Source organism: Schistocerca americana, chromosome 5 (genome assembly GCF_021461395.2).
Source record: "Schistocerca americana isolate TAMUIC-IGC-003095 chromosome 5, iqSchAmer2.1, whole genome shotgun sequence".
In the NCBI taxonomy this organism is placed as follows: Eukaryota; Metazoa; Arthropoda; class Insecta; order Orthoptera; family Acrididae; genus Schistocerca; species Schistocerca americana.
Genome location: NC_060123.1, coordinates 638,194,671 through 638,212,232, shown reverse-complemented (window position 1 = coordinate 638,212,232; position 17,562 = coordinate 638,194,671). Strand labels below are relative to the sequence as shown.

The following is a 17,562-nucleotide window of genomic DNA, read 5'->3' as shown; positions in this document are numbered from 1 at the left end:
TTCGGTCGTTAATGAAAGTTTGGTGCAGGAAGTGGAAAATAACGTGAGAGAAAACAGGCGCTTTACGATTTCCTCCTTGCGGGATGAAAATGTTCAAATGTGTGTGAAGTCTTAGGGGACTTAACTGTTAAGGTCATCAGTCCCTAAGCTTACACACTACTTAACCTAAATTATCCTAAGGACAAACACACACACCCATGCCCGAGGGAGGACTCGAACCTCCGCCGGGACCAGCCGCACAGTTCACAACTGCACCGCTGAGACCGCTCGGCTAATCCCGCGCGGCATGACGAAGTCAAAACAGTGGTGATGCAGCGTTTAGCAAGTCAGGCGGCAGACTTCTATGAGGAGGGTATTCAAAAACTGGTACAACTTTGTGACAAGTGCCTCAATATTGACGGAAATTATGTAGGAAAGTAGATGAAGTTACAGTCTCTCATGTGAAAACAAAATTATTGAGATATCTTAGCACGTTTTTTTTTTTTTTTTTAATTTCAAGACTGTACTTACTTAAAAAACGCGCATTGTAGACTTGTACAGTTGCGGCTGCCGCATAAGAAGAACTCTTTGTACAAAAAAGGTGATGGCATTTTATGTCCAAAATTGTAATAAGCGGGAAAACAGTACAAGTGACGCATTTTAAATACTTTAGGTGCGGTAAATTATATGAAGACGAAATTGATTATTCGCATTACACAGAGACATTTACCTCAGTGAACGGTATTATCAGCTGAATCCTACGAAGGAAAGTAATAGGCAAAGCATAATACGTCGGGGAGAGAACGACCAGCAAATTGCTCACCCGATGTGTGATAAAGATGTCACCAATATTCACAACGTGGGAGAAGTTACTGGAGGCGGGAGAGTTTACTGGGACACGACGTATTACGTTGGCGTTGGCTGGCGGTGGGATGCACGTGGTGAGAACCTGCGGCGGTAGGGCACGTGCATTCCGCGGCTGCGACGTGGGGCCACGTGCTGGTCACGTGGAGCCAGACGGCGAATGTCGGGCAGAGAGCCAGTGGCCGGTGCGCGCACCTGAGGTTTCAGGGCGTGCGCGCGTACAAGCTGCGAACCCACGGGGCATCCACTGTGTCTAGGTACGAGGGCCGCTTCCTGTGTTCTCACAAAAGTAAAATCAATGGAAAGCACTTTTTGGACGAAGCGTTCTATTTAATTCATTGAAGTTTGAAGCTCACTCTTTAGTCCGCGTTGTTTGTGAATTAATTTGTTTTTGGTAAGTTCTTTTGATCTGTCTCCTAGACATGCTTCGCTGAAGTTAGTGCGCCGTCGGCGGGGGTTCTATTTGCTTTCTATCAACCAACAGGAAAAGTTGCCTTTTCGCTGTCTGCACATCTGTAATTTCAGAGAAACTTCCTGGCAGATTAAAACTGTGTGCCGGACCGAGTTCCAATGTCGGTCCGGCACACAGTTTTAATCTGCTTGGAAGTTTCATACCAGCGCACACTCCGCTGCAGAGTGAAAATCTCATTCTGGAAACGTCCCCCAGTCTGTGGCTAAGCCATGTCTCCGCAATATCCTTTCTTCCAGGAGTGCTAGTTCTGCAAGGTTGGCAGGAGAGCTTCTGTGAAGTTTGGAAGGTAGGAGACGAGGTACTGGCAGAATTGAAGCTGTGGCCAAGCGGTTCTAGGCGCCTGAGTCCGGAACCGCGTTGCTGCTACGGTCGCAGGTTCGAATCCTGCCTCGGGCATGGATGTGTGTGAAGTCCTTAGGTTAGTTAGGTTTAAGTAGTTCTACGTCTAGGGGACTGATGACCTCAAATGTTAAGTCCCATAGTGCTTAGATCCATTTGACCCATTTTTTGAGAGACAGGCAAGGAGAGAGAGAGAGAGAGCTCTCAAAGTTTGCATTCAAAACAGGATTCAAAACCCCCGCCGAAAACACATTGAGCTGTTCGCCATCTTGTTTTCGTGTCTCGTTGTCTTGTTAACAGTGAGATAGTGAAAGGTGTAAGTGTAGATCCACAGTGAACACAATGTGGAAAACTGTAAAAGTAAGCGTAAACATTTTCCGTACGCATACAGACATACACTGTTGCAGTTTGTGGTGTTTGCTCCATCAACTCTCCAAGTGTGGCTCCCCTGCAGTTGCCAGGTCTGCTTGACCTTGAGATGGCACCAGTACTGTTTTTTTTCCAGGCGTGTGTGCAGTGCAGTGCAGAGCAACTCAACAACAATGTGTACTCCGCAACAGAAAGCGCAGTGTGTTATTTGGCTTGTGAAAGCTGAGTCAGTTATAACAGTGAAACGTAATTTTAGTCGTCAGTATGGTCGTGAACCACCTACAGCAAAACCTATCCGTCATTGGCTAGAGTCTTTCAAGGACCGGTAGTGTTTTAAAAGCAAAATCAGCAGATAGACCGAGAATTTCTGAAGATGTTGTTGAACAGATCCGTGTTTCGTGAGTTTGGAGCCCGAAGAAGTCATTGGCCAGACGTAGTCTACAATTAGGAGTGCCTAAAGGTACTGGTATGATGTTGTGCCTAAAATACTTAAGTTGCGCGCCTACAAATTGCAGCTGTTACATGAAATAAAACCTACTGAGGAAATCGAAAGGTATGAGTTTGCAGCTGACTTTCTACACAGAACTGATGATGTCATTTTTTTAAAAAAAGACTCTCTTTTCTGATTAGGCTATATTTCATGTCAGTGGAACAGTTAGTCGTCATAACTGCAGAATTTGGGGGGGGGGGGGGGGGGGCAGAGCATCCACGTGAAGTTATTCAGCATCAACGTGACTCTCCCAAAGTTAATGTCTGGTGTAGTTTGATGGAAGATCGTGTGAGTGGTCCTTCCCTTTTTTAGAAAAAACAATAGACGGTGGTGTTTACTGTGACATGTTGACAGAGTACGTCTTTCCCCAAATGAACGATATTGAGGCGGAAAAGGGGCTTGTGTTTCTCCAACAAGATGGCGTCCCACCTCATTATAGTAACCATGTGCCTGCGGCTCTTTATACTCGCTTACCAGGAAGGTGGATAGGCAGGGTCCAATACCTTGTCCACCACGAAACCCAGACTTAACCCCATTGGACTTTTCCTTTTGGGGTCACATAAAAAATGTTGTGCACAGTGAAAATATCAGAGATATCAATCATTTACAGGAAGGAATCGTCGCGGCAGTGGGGACAGTTACATCTGAAATGTTGGTGTCGCGTGCAGGGCAACAAATGGATGCCACTTTGACGCCTACTAACATTAAACAAAACTCGAAGGTATTATCTTTCATGATATGTACTCAGTGATGTAATTTTTCATTAATTTCTCATTAAATTTATACTTAAAACTAGGGAGTTCTTTTTCAATCACCTTGTAGTGTAAACCGCAACAGTTTAACATTCCAGGTGTAATTTTCGATGTAAATAAATTTGGTGCATTAAGTTCTCTGTGATTGCAAAAGAGAAACTGAAAACTAACAGCTGTACTGCAAGGTAGAGAAGGCTAAGGAAACCACAGCATCGGTTTACAAGATATGGGAAAACTTGTTTCAGTTCGTGTGTACTTTACTTAAAATCTGAATTTCCATATCTGCAGACAGAGAACAAGCAATTTTTCCTGTTGTTTGATAGAAAGACAAATAAAAAACCCACTGAAGGTGCTATAACTTGAGCGAAACATGTCTGGTTAAAAGAGGAGTAGAATTTTTATTTGCTCAGGTTCATTTAAGTCTGCAGGTTTGCGTGGCCGCAGTCTTCTAGATTGTTAGGCCATGTCATGTTCCCCTTCGAATTTTTTCTTCACAATCGACGTTCCGACACTCCCACCTGCTCCCCGCCAGGATGATCTTCAGGATCACCTGGTGTCCACGGTTAGGTCAGTACTGACACTGTTCAGTTAACTGGGAACACCTGTAGTTCCTGAAGATGATCCCAGCAGAGGGATCGAAACATCGATTCTGCAAAAGAAACTGAAGTGTATCACGACACCGCCCAAGAATCTGGAAAATTTTGATTCTTTCTCAAAAATATTTGCCTTTAAACTGTACTCATTTCTGCATGCAAACTAGTTAAATTTGGAAAAATTTTTTCCACTTCGTGTTGATATCCTAAAACATGGGTTTGGGGGTATTCTACGTGTTCTTGAGGTGGTGAAAATCGCTTTTGTTTAGTTTAAGGGAACAAAAAGATGTCGTTAGGCGATAGATTTGTGAATACAGCCAAATAATGAGTTGTTCGTGCTCGGCAGCATCTGACATTGTCATATTGAAGAATGGTGCGAAGTCTTCGATCGTATTTCTTGATCAAATCAGTAGCTTGGGACAGACAGACATGTTTTTTAGCATTCAGCATTAGCTATCCTTCGATGCCCTAAAGCAATGGTCGCGACTTTTCCACTGCAACCAACGAAACAAACGACTATCTTTCTTGGAAGTACTTCGTGAATGAACCGCTTCTGTTGCTTCATCTTAGAACATACGAACAGTTGATTGCTGCTTAGTTGCTGGCTCGTATGAATGTATAGAAGTTTCGTTACCTGGTACGATGATGTATATAGATTTTACATTTTATCGGTGGAATTTTTTTTTTTTTTTTTTTTTTTTTTTTTTTTTTTTTTTTTTTTTTTTTTTTTTAGGATTTCCTTACACCAAATGACGCCAGCTTTTTGCACAGGTAAATCTTCATAGAAGATCGAAAGTAGCATTATCTTCAATATGTCCAAAGTTTGCTCCAACTCACGTTAAATCATTAGCCAATCCTCTAAAATTAAGTAGTACTGAATATCAGTCTTTTTTTTTTAACGCTTAACGATTTAGGTCAGCCCCCACCAAGTTCATCCGTGACGGGAGAACTTTCTAGATCAAATTCTGCAAACTAATTGTAAGCATTTTTTTCAAAAGCTTATTGAGTACCAAAATTTGAACAAAGCGGTTCTAGGAATTTTTTTGTGTTAGGGAATTATGAAAATAGTAAAACCTTTATGTGAAATTTCAATTTCTTCAGAAAACTGTTTCTTCTTTAAACGCTTTCTGTAAAAGAGTAGAACTTTTTTTCTGTGACCAAAACAACAAAAAACCGGAAGAACTTTAGCAGCCGACGAAGAAGTCGACCTAAGTAGACGTCACTACCAAAGACATGTACAGCCTTAACCACCGGTCTTAACGAATAGCACAGGTAGAAAAGGAGATCTGAAGAGCGCATGCTGGTGAAGTAGGAAGACGCGAGTATGAAGATATTTCAGAGCGATATATGCGGATAGTTATTCCACATTCACGATTCACGTAATGAAAACAGTTAAGTGTTACATACAGACGACTGGTTTTTTATGCAACGGATGGAAAGTTGGAGTGTTAGCAATTATAAACTTAATCGGGGAAAGACAAGGGAAGAAAGCGCCAATGGCCCCTTTAGGGGACCATCTCGACATTCATCCGCAGCGGTTTACGAAAACGATGCGAGTTTGCCCAGTTAATCCAACTTATACATTCATTGTAGTTGCAGCACCTAGTTGCAACCGTAATTTTCTGGTCGGTAATTGTCAAGGGAAATTCTCTAGCAAACAAGTCTGACCAGTTCTGTAATATTTCTTTAGACTCTCACAAAGAAGATACTCTGACGTTTTTTGAAGTACTTTTTTGTGAGAAGAATGAGAACCTGTCGTGTCGGACTCCACACAACAGCACGCGGATGGAATTCTGTACACAGTTCAGTAATGTCCAGCAACATGTCTTTTGTCTTCGTCCAGTTTCTAGGACTCGTCGGAATCAGCGACTTTCCATAGCTATATTACTGTGACCGATGACAGTTTACCTGAAGTGGGTTACTCCGCTTTTCCAGAAGCGCCAAGCTGTACTGTTAAGTTAGTCAAGGCGATGCATGTCATCTGTCAATGGCAGATCACGTTATCATAGTATTGGTCAAAACCCAGAATTTCTACGTTGCTCACCTTAGAGGGAGTTACTAACATGTTAGAATCGTTGGTGAACAAACTGTTTTGCATGTCAGCTGAATCCCAAAGCTATGTTTGGCACGGAAATACAAACGACTGCCTCTTTGAACCGTCCAAAACAGGAAAGCAAAACGCGAGACACACAAGCTTTTCAACGAAAAAAAGATAAATAAATAAAATAAAGGAAACTGCCAAACACCTGCGCGATCATATGAGGAATATTCGCAGAACCAGAGACAGGTTGTTCGCAGCCGTCGAAATGTAGGTTGCATGGATCAGCTTGGAGGCGCAGACTACCTGTTATTAACGCCCTCTGTTAACAAAAACGTTGCGTGTCTGCAGAACTAAATATTTCAGAAAGGGTATCGACGTGACAAATGAAAACAGATCGCCAGTAACGCTGATTTAATATTGATGAAGAAATGTGTTCTGCCTGTTCAGGTCTAGGAATGCAACTTTATTGACGTAACTAATATCATATATACGATTTTCAGACACTAAATGATGGTGGACGACCAGAACCAGACTATTGAAGTGAGTTAAGGGAGATTCTAAATGATCGACTACTTTTACTGCCTGATTCTTGCGAAAGCTCGCGGTAATTCTCACTGTGAACGCCACGGAACATAACTTACCATCGGGGCACTTCACGACCACCTAACCTTCAGAAAATGTTATGTTCGGCTTTTCAGCAATTGTAACGAAGATTGTTGCTGTAAATGGACGAGAGAAAATCATGTTATCTACAGCTGTGCATGCGAAAACACACTCGCGCACATACACACACACACACACACACACACACACACACACACACACACACACGCACCAGCACATTCTCCAGATCTCTCACCAATTGAAAACGTCCGGTCAATGGCGGCCGAGCAACTGGCTCGTCACAATACGCCAGTCACTACTGTTGATGAACTGTGGTATCGTGTTGAAGCTGCATGAGCAGCTGTACCTATATACGCCATCGAAGATCTATTTGACTCAATGCTCAGGCGTATCAAGGCCGTTATTACGGCCAGAGGTGGTTATTCTGGGTACTGATTTCTAAGGATCTATGCACCCAAATTGCGCGGAAATTTAATCACATGTCAGTTCTAGTATAATATATTTATCCAATGAATACCCGTTTATCATCTGCATTTCTTCTTGGTGTAGCAATTTTAATGGCCACTAGTGTAGTAATATCCCAAGTTGGTGACTGCATCGATCACCGTGGCAGGGGGCAACTACAGTTTGACATTGGAATTGTAGGACTGTTAGTAAAAAGAGTGAACACAATTAAGCAAAGTAATTTTCTGTATCTTATCGTTAGAGAGCGACACGAAGTGTCTGTTACGATTGCGTCCTCGTGACCTTTGACGCTACTGAAAGAGAGCGTAGTGGTTTATTTAACTGTTTAGGCGAGCTCGTCGCTGCAGAGTAATTACGGGACCGACAAACGAGCGGTGCTGGACGATTTGCGGAAACAAAAGGCCATAAATTGGTCCGAGTCATTAATTCATAAAGAGTCGTTAAGGGGGCAGCACCTCGGCGGCAGGCGGCAGGCGCCACAGACAATGGCCTCCCTCCCCTGCCGCACGCCCACGCACCTGCGGCGCCGGCACGCCCACCCACAAAGTGCCGCCACTGGCGCAGGAGCGGGGGCCGGGGGCGGCCTGTGACGTGGGAGGCAGCAGCGCGTCACGGCAGCCACCTGCTGTCACGTAAACACCTCCAACTATTAGGTCTGTCCTCAGCATGGAGATTTCTGTGTCAAGCACTGTCCTATTCGTGTTGGTATCCCCTGGCCTTCCTCCGAATTTTAACTCACATACCCAGCCAGCTGTAGTCTCCGAACCACGTTGAAAATTGCTTTTTTTTCACATATCGCCGTTGCAGAAACAGTACTGGGCAAGTGATTTTTTCCTTCTTTGCCGATATCGGTCACTTGTCATACTGGATTCAGTGCTTCTTTTGTTTCCGCCTCTATGGCGAATTTTCAAATCTTTACTATGAAGCGATGCTGGCCCACATGGGAACTGCGGTATCGGGCGCCAACCGATTGGCAGCACTTTAAAAACTGTCACGCTTTTGTGTTTCCTACAGTCGCCACAGTGGCATGAGGGCGTTGCTTGCAGTTCACAGAACAAAACACACTTGCCGTGCGGACATTAACAGAACACATCTGAAGAAGCACTCCGTCTTGAGGCCACAAGTGGCCCATCAGGACCATCCGACCGTCTTGTCATCCTCATTGAGGGTGCGGATAGGAGGGGCGTGGGGTCAGCACACCTCTCTCCCGGTCGTTACGATGGTTTTCTGTGAGCGGAGCCGCTGCTATTCGGTCGGGTAGCTCCTCAATTGGCAACTCGAGGCTGAGTGCACCCCGATAAATGGCAACAGCACATGGCGGCCTGGATGGTCATCCATCCAAGTGCCGGCCACGCCCGACAGCGCTTAACTTCGGCGATCTCACGGGAACCGGTGTAGCCACTGCGGCAAGGCCGTTGCCACATCTGAAGAACATTGCATTATAATTCAGAATAACACGGGCACTGCAATATCGTATTTATGTGCCGACGCCGGGAAAGAGACTTTCGAATAAATTGCCTCCCCCTGTAATTGAATATATATAATGTATGTTCGAGTACAGAGTATAGATACATAGTTGACAACATATGGATGTATGCGACTGGTAGTTAATCGCTCGCGGATAGCCAAATCGTAAGGTGACCGTTTGCGATAAGCGTGAAATCTGGGTTTGAATCGACTGCCAATGAGATGCAAGCATCCTCTCTCCCGAGCTCCAACGACGAGTCTACTGAAGTTCAAACATCGACGTACAGAGCCCCACTTTGTGTGTTTGCGATTTCTTAGCATTTACAGACTTTTCCAGCGGTCAAGGCTCGTCATGTGAATTGCAAACAACCATGCGAGGTGGCGCAGTGGCTAGCACACTGGACTCGCATTCGGGAGGAGGACGGTTCGAGCCCCCGTACACCCATCCTGATTTAGGTTTTCCGTGATTTCCCTAAATCGCTTGAGACAAATGCTGGGATGGTTCTTTTGAAAGGGCGCAGCCGACTTCCTTCCCCCTCCTTCCCTAATTTGATAGGACCAATGACCTCGCTGGTTGGTCGCCTCCCCCCAAATCTACCAATGAACCAATTGCAAACCCTTGTACCCGTATATACTTCTACATCCAACTGAGGCAGCAACTACGGCAAACAAGTTTCTGTATTACTTTTAATATTTGGCGTTGGATGTACAATAAATTAATATCTAAATTCTCTGTCCACGAACAGAATCTGTTCCTCGTTCCTGTATCCGTTAAAGAACCACAAAGCGTGCGAAGGAAGTTACAACAGAAACTACCCTCAGCTCTTCCTGTTAATATACTGGTGAGCAGACAAAACGCGGTTGTCCAATGCTAACTTAACAACAAGTGACTGGAGGCTGCCGATTCCTTTGCCAACCTAAGGACTAAAATTACATCAGACGGAAAGTCAAGGAAGGATATTACAAGCCGAATCCACCAGTCAAAATCTGGTTTTAACAACAGAAGAAATCTTTTTACATCCAGCACTATAGACAAACATACTAGGAAAAACCTCATAAAGACGTTTGATTGAGTGTACTGTTGTATGGAAATGAAACGTGAACGCTTGGGGGCCGGCCGCTGTGGCCAAGCGGTTCTATGCGCATCAGTCCGGAACCGCACTGCGGCTACGGTCGCAGGTTCGAATCCTGCCTCGGGCATGGGCGTGTGATGTCCTTAGGTTAGGCAGACGCGGCTGCTGGAGCTCAGAGAGGTCAAGCGATAAGTGTATTAATGGTTCAAATGGCTCTGAGCACTATGGGACTTAACATCTGTGGTCATCAGTCCCCTAGAACTTAGAACTACTTAAACCTAACTAACCTAAGGACATCACACACATCCATGCCCGAGGCAGGATTCGAACCTGCGACCGGAGCGGTCACGCGGTTCCAGACTGAAGCGCCTAGAACCGCACGGCCACAACGGCCGGCGTGTATTAATGGAACAAAACTGTTGCATCCTTGAGCCCCCGTTTCGTGATGTACCCGTATCCGGTTAATGGCTGACGCTACAGATCAGTTTGCATGAAGTGAATTTATTTGTGAAAATACAAAGTACAGTCACCAACAAACTTTACATACTCACATACTCCTTTACCTTTAACCCAAATGAACACAGACTCATTTACAGATATTTTTCTCTTATTATGAGTATACAAAGACAATGCAGAAGGTGACATATAGGCAGATTTACCAAAGTCTTTATTTGCAAGTTCTGCCATATGATAGGTACGGTAAGCAATAATGTCTCTATCAACAAAACTTTCAAGTCCAGGTACGTTAGGAACTCCACTACCTCCACGTACAATGGCTACAGTGAGCCACCCATTACCATGAGAAAAACTATCATTAATATCAATACTAAAATTAAGTCTACAACCACAAAACACACAGGGTCCGTCGACAAGTGCAGTAGCACTACTGAAACCTAGGTTAGTTACGTTTAAGTAGTTCTATGTGTAGGGGACTGATGACCTTAAATGTTAAATCCCATAGTGCTTAGAGCCATTTGAACCATTTGACGCTTGGGGAAGCAGGAAAACATAAAAATAACAGCCTTCGAGATGTGGTGCTATCGCAGAATGCTCGAGATTTCCTGGGTAGGCAAGATGTCAGACGAAGAGTGGAGGAACAGAAGCCTTGTAACCTGAAGCTCATGAGACACAGGAGGGACACGTGGGTGGGTCATCTGCCGAGACAAGATGTTATCGTTAAAAGTATCATTGAAGGGATAGTAGAAGGGAGTAATACAACAGGCGGACTGAGACTAGAATACATCAACCGGATCATGTAGGTTACTAGCTGCATAACCTATACCGCCATCAAGAGAAAGGCCGGATACAGAAATGAAATCCGTACTGAACTGCTGCTAACCAACCAGATGGCTGAAGGCCTAAGATGAAGACTGTGAAAACTGCTGAGTTGTCCGAACAAGACAAAGCCAGAGTAAAAGCCTCACAGTCGAAAAGATGTGAACTAGTGCCAGTGTCATAGAGACTCTGCACTTACACGAGTTCCACCAGCGCCAATGGCGGCACTCACTACGAAGATATCGACTTCGCCGCGGCCAATAGCTGGCCGAGTGCAATCCACCAATGACCGGAAGACAACGGACAGAAGCCGATTCGGAAGATAAAGGAGCAGCTCTCGCCCATATGGTTATACATCATCGTCCACAGCTGACGTAGAAAGGGAATATCGTTCAGTGAACTCTTAGAAGTGAACAGACAGTTGTTGTAAACTACATTTGCTATGTACTGTGAAGTTTACCTACGATTATTTGCACTTAGCTATTAAGGGCCTTCTGTTGTGTTATATTACAAGAACTGTTGCAGACTTCATTATTCAACAAATCACAAACGTAAGTAAACATTTATAACTTATTTGTGTGACCGTGTTACTAATTTTGTAGAATCTCCGTTCTCCTATCCTGGTACCTGACCCTTGGGCATAGCTGTGTGATAGACGAGGGAGAAATTGTCTTACCGGTGTAAAACTGGCGACGAGGGTTTACACACACAAAAAAAAAGAAAAAAAAAGCCAAACACATTATTTTTGATGGTATTTGGTGCCTTTAGGAGCAGAACGTGATCATCCCCTGTGACTGGTAATCCAGACAGAGGCCGTTACACTCCTGACATTTTAAGGCCGGCAGGTGCGCCCTACCTTCCAGTTATCCGTGAAGTTGTGTTTCAAGAACGTGAACAATGAGGCCAGTTGTCCCTACTGTACAGTCCTTCCTCTACACGGACGGTGTTTTACTTTTGCTCTGGCCAGCTCGTTCTGCAGATTTTTCACCCATGAATTGCAGACAGCCACTAGTCTGATAGAGAGCTGGTGCAGCATGGCATGACGTACCCGTTTCTCGCATCCAAGCCCAGCTTTCCCCGTTGCCAGCCGTGTAGAGCAATTGTTGCTGTCTGATGTAGCAGCTCTACGAACCAAGTATCGCACCTTGTATTGTAACGCCAAACCACCAGGAAATTCAACCATGTACCCTTCTCCTATATTCCTTACGCACCATGTGTATTAAGCGGCTACAAATATCCAGTCCGTGTTGCAGTTTGCCTGGCTAATGGCTTCCTGGCGCAACAAAAATTCCATTTTCAATATTTTTGGGAATCTTATTCACCGAATAAAAATCTAAAATACTGTCATAATTCACTCATTAAGAGACAGAATCTTACGTTAAAGGTTTATCAGAGAAATTCCAATATCACGGTTAAAAACAGTAAAACCGTAAACTTATTTGAGAATAAGAGTGTCTAGTGACTTCTGATTTACTTTACACTTAGCTTCAAAAATTCTCGAAACTTTTTATCGCTCACACCTTCCACAGAATAGTCAAAGGGAACAAATTTCTCACTTACTGTAATTTTTCTGTTCATGCACTAAAACTTCAGCGTTAGTGGTAACATTTTAATTTATTACTGTTTACTACCAACTCTATTCGCAACAAATTTTGCTAACAGTGTCCGCATATAGCGCTGAATGCGCCTGAAAATTACAATGACAATATTTTGGAGGCACATTTAGTGGTATGTGCGGACACACTGCAAAATTTGTTCAAGGGACATGATGTCATAAATACAGAGATGCGTGAAAAACTAGCGGAAATTATCGCCACTGTACGAATCCATTGCTCGATAGAGATAGCACTTGCCGACTTCCGACAAACTTTAAATGTAATTTCAAGCCACTTTGAAATTTTGTCTCGCACACAGCCTCATAAAATAGTGAAGGGAAAAGACTTTAGCGCTCCTTGTTCATGCGGTATAACTTCTGCATGAGTTTTTACGTTTCAATTTATCATTTCTTACCTACTAACTCTATTCATTACCCATTTTGCAAACAGTATCCACACGCATCGCAGTAGATATCCAAAAAATATATCATCGTACGACACATAATTTAGGAGAAAAAAATAACATTTTCACAAAATGTGAGTAGTTCTCAATGTCGTTCGTATAATGTTCATAGAACTGGCGCATCTGTCCTGGAAGGTAGGTCTACTTCTCATGTGATACTGTCATATAGATCTACGTTTAGGGACTCGTTCTTCACGTAACTGAAATAGCAAAGTCGAGAAGTGTCAGCGGCACTGAAAGTAGCCTCCATCACACATTGTAGAGTGGCTTGATAGGTATAGATGAAGATTAAGCAAAATAAACGTGTCTTCAACAGTAAATTTTTCACATTCTTAATGTCACGTATTTAGCATATTAACTCATTTGAAAAGTAATCAGACGTTGAAGTTGTTGCATATATGGGAGTTCGAGTCTTTAAGGGGATCCACACAGGTCGAAATCTTGAAATTTTCAATTTTGTCTTTTTTGTTCATTATCTAATTAATTTCCCATTTCCAATTTATTTCTGGCCATTCATTCATTTAAACAAAACATTCTGTGGGCATGACCATGCCCATCTGATAGTCCTCAGACTGAAATTTCATCTTTTGTATCCCCCGCCTCCGAGGGCAATTACTTAGAAGATGACGATTTAAAAGCTTTCAAAGCAGTGGAGGAGGGGAAGGCATATGGAGAAAATGTAGCTATCACTATGAAGGAGTGCGTATGTCGTGCACAAAAGCGAAGGGTATGAGCTGCGACAACTGAAAACTGCTTTCTGACGGGAGAAATTGGAAGATGGCATAGGATTAGATGGTATGAATACACTGGCAGAAAAGACATAGAAAGAATTCAAAATTATTATTGCATGACCATCAGGCAAAGTGTTAGCAGCATAGAAGACATCGGAAAAGCTATGTGTGCAGTTTTTTGTCACCTCTCCAACACACGATAAACTCGTGTATGGCCTATGACCTCTAGAAAGTGACTCATGATGGAAACACAACAGAGCACAGAAAAATTGTGCGGAATTTCTTCACAAACCAGCTGTTCACTTTGTAAGTTGAGGTCTTCAAAGATTTGTTAGATGTAAGTCTATTGAAGAAATGTCTTCATGGCCGCACCCAGGATCTTAACGAGTCTATCAACAGCATAATCTGTGCCAGAATTCCCAAAACAGTGTTTGTGGCAATTAGTACAGTGCTTTTTGGTGTCTTTGACGCAGCGACAACGTTCAGTGAAAGAAATGTTGCAAGGTATGAAGCCCTGTAAAGAGTTCTACGAAATGTCGGTCGTTTCACACTAAAAGAACTAAAGGGCTTATTTCAATAGTAGTACAAGTCCATTACCTCCATTTTTCTCTCTATAATGCTTCTGAAATTAATGGCCGAAACAAACAGAAAGAAAGATTCATCTCTAGCAAGAAGCCGTATGCTTGAATATTTCTGGTATCTCAACTGCAGATTTTTCTGCGCACATTTAATTTTAGGACTCTGTATCTGAGAATGAACAAAAATGGATTTGTACCACTACTGAAATAAGACCTTCAACTGTTGAATTCAGACTAAAAAAAAGAAAAAAGACTTATAGCAACAGAGGTACTATTACAAATCTGGAAACAAGCGCAAGACAGCACAGAGGAGCAGGAAAAAAGATATTGCATTTTTCTCAGTTTCTACTAGCCAGAATTTGTTCAAAATTAGACGGTATGCTGATTCGAGTATTGTGCATATTTTAACACAGGGGTTTTATTATTTTGTAAATCTCAAAGAAGTTAAAGTGTTACATACGTAGGAAAGAGTTGACAGCCTTTTTTAATTTTTTTGTCGTCTAAAGTAGTAAAGGAGTTTTACTATTTGGGAGCGAAATAACTGATGATGGCCGAAGTAGAGAGAATATAAAATGTAGACTGGCAGTGGCAAGGAAAGCGTTTCTGAAGAAGAGGAATTTGTTAATATCGAGTATAGATTTAAGTGACAGGAAGTCGTTTCTGAATGTATTTGTATGGAGTGTAGCCATGTATGGAAGTGAAACATTGACGATAAATAGTTTGGACAAGAAGAAAAATGGGTCAAATGGCTCTTAGCACTATGGTACTTAACTGCTGAGGTCATCAGTCCCCTAGAACTTAGAACTACTTAAAGCTAACTAACCTAAGGACATCACACACATCCGTGCCAGAGGCAGGATTCGAACGTGCGATCGTAGCGGTCTCGCGGTTCCAGACTGAAGCGCCTAGAACCGCTCGGCCACACCGGCCGACAACAAGAAGAGAATAGAAGCTTTTGAAATGTGGTGCTACAGAAGAATGCTGAAGATTAGATGGATAGATCACATAACTAATGAGGAGGTATTGAATAGAATTGGGGAGAAGAGGAGATTGTGGCACAACTTGAAGAAGGGATCGGTTGGTAGGAAATATTCTGAGGCATCAAGGGATCACCAATTTAGTATTGGAGGGCAGCGTGGAGGGTAAATATCGTAGAGGGAGACCAAGAGAGGAATACACTAAGCAGATTCAGAAGCATGTAGGCTGCAGTACGTACTGGGAGATGAAGATGCTTGCAGAGGATAGAGTAGCATGGATAGCTGCATCAAACCAGTCTCAGGACCGAAGATCACAACAACAATAACAATAACAACACATACAAAAATAATTACTTTCTTAAACCGAGCGCTGTTGGCAAGCGGGGTGCACTCAGCCCTTGTGAGACAAACTGTGGAGCTACTTGACTGAGAAGTAGCGGCTCCGGTCTCGGAAACCGACACACGGCCGGGAGAGCGCTGTGCTGACCACATGCCTCTCTGTATCCGCATCCAGTGACGCCGGTAGGACGAGGATGACAAAGCGGCCGGTCGGTACCGTTTGGCCTTCATGGCCTGTTCGGGGGAGTTTAGTTTAGTACTATTATCTTAAAACTAATCAATACTTTTAGAAACTTTCTGCTGAAGTGTTCAGATATTTGTAACCTACAAGTAATGTTATTTTTTAAAATTTTTATTTCCAGTAATTTCTGAGAAAAGGTACCTTTTTTGTGAATAAATTTTACATTGTTTAGGATAGGGATTTTCCAAGTTAAAGACCCGAGGTTGGGTGAGGGAGGGAGGGTGGTACTGGGCAGTAAAGATTCTTTATTTGTTATTGCTGCCGGCCGGTGCGGCCGAGCGATTCTAGGCGCTTCACTCTGGAACCGCGCGTCCGCTACGGTCGCCAGTTCGAATCCTGCCTCGGGCATGGATGTGTGTGATGTCCTTAGGTTAGTTAGGTTTAAGTAGTTCTAAGTTCTAGGGGACTGATGACGTCCGATGTTAAGTCCCATAGTGCTCAGAGCCATTTGAACCATTTGTTATTCCTCCTGGGTGCTCTAGCTCGCACTCGTGAATACTCCGAACCTGAAATTCCGTCGCTGTGACGTCACGAATCTCGCCTCACATTCACGTTCCCTTAAACGTGCCGTGTGAGGCGGATTGGAGCGTGGTCACCGCAGACGCCGTGACCCGCAACCGCAGTGGGCTGGCCGGGTTCGGCGCGGCCCGCTCCCTAGCCTCCTGCTATTCCCGCCGATGAGCCAGTGCGGCGGCGCGCCGTTTGTATGTTAATGAGCGACGCCGCGCGCCGGCCGGTTCTGCGTGCCCCCTCGGCGCCGGCGTTAAAGGTCGCAACTGCCCGCACTTGCCGCGCACGCTTCCCCGCGTACGCACCCGCGAGTTCGCGTGTTCCCTCTCAGGCTGCGTCATTCCTTGAGTAACCATTACTGGCACTCGTATGGCGTAGCAATAACGACCACGAGACACATTTGCCGGATAGACTGACAGGAAACTCTGACCCAGCGAGTTGGCCCAGTGGACTGGACTCGGCAGGACGACGGTTCAAACCCGCGTCCGGCCATCCTGGTTTAGGTTTTTCGTGGTTTCCCTAAATCGCTTCAGGCAAATACCGGGATCCAGAATGAGATTCTCACTCTGCAGCGGAGTGTGCGCTGATATGAAACTTCCTCGCAGATTAAAACCGTGTGCCGGACCGAGACTCGAACTCGGGACCTTTGCCTTTCGCGGGCAAGCGCTCTACCAACTGAGCTACCCAAGCACGACTCACGCCAGGTCCTCGCAGCTTTACTTCTAGGAGACGAGGTACTGGCGGAATTAGAGCTGTGAGGACGGGGCGTGAGTCGTGGTTGGGTAGCTCAGTCGGTAGAGCACTTGCCCGCGAATGGCAAAGGTCCCGAGTTCGTGTCTCGGTCCGGCACACAGTTTTAATCTGCCAGGAAGTTCCATATCAGCGCACACTCCGCTGCAGAGTGAAATCTCACTCTGGAAACATCTCCAAGCCATGTCTCCGCAATATCCTTTCTTCCAGGAGTGCTAGTTCTGCAAGGTTTGCAGGAGAGCTTCTGTGGAGCTTGGAAGGTAGGAGACAAGGTACTGACAGAATTGAAGCTGTGAGGACGGGTCGTGAGTCGTGCCTGGGTAGCTCAGATTGTAGAGCACTTGCCCGCGAGAGGCAAAGGTCCCGAGTTCGAGTCTCGGTCCGGCACAAAGTTTTAATCTGCCAGGAAGCTTCAAATATCGGGATGGTTCCTCTGAAAGGGCACGGCCGGTTTACTTCGCCATGTTTCCCTAATCCGACGGGACCGAAGACCTCGCTGTTTGGTCCCTTACCCCAAATCAACCAGCCAACCAACAAGAAGGCCATTGACCATCATGGTGTGGTTTCTTGCTGTT

The 17,562-nt window shown here is 44.4% G+C and overlaps 1 protein-coding gene, 1 non-coding gene and 1 pseudogene across 2 annotated transcripts in view; 1 reads left to right on the top strand and 2 right to left on the bottom strand.

Moving 5' to 3' along the window:
- LOC124616600 (breast cancer anti-estrogen resistance protein 3 homolog) overlaps positions 1-17,562 on the top strand; it is a 1,084,307-nt gene that overhangs the window by 222,865 nt on the left and 843,880 nt on the right. The gene's annotated exons all lie outside the window — the stretch shown is intronic.
- Positions 8,291-8,408, bottom strand: LOC124617387 (annotated as a pseudogene).
- On the bottom strand, positions 16,854-16,928 carry Trnas-cga. The gene has a single exon. It is a non-coding gene; the product is annotated as a tRNA-Ser (tRNA).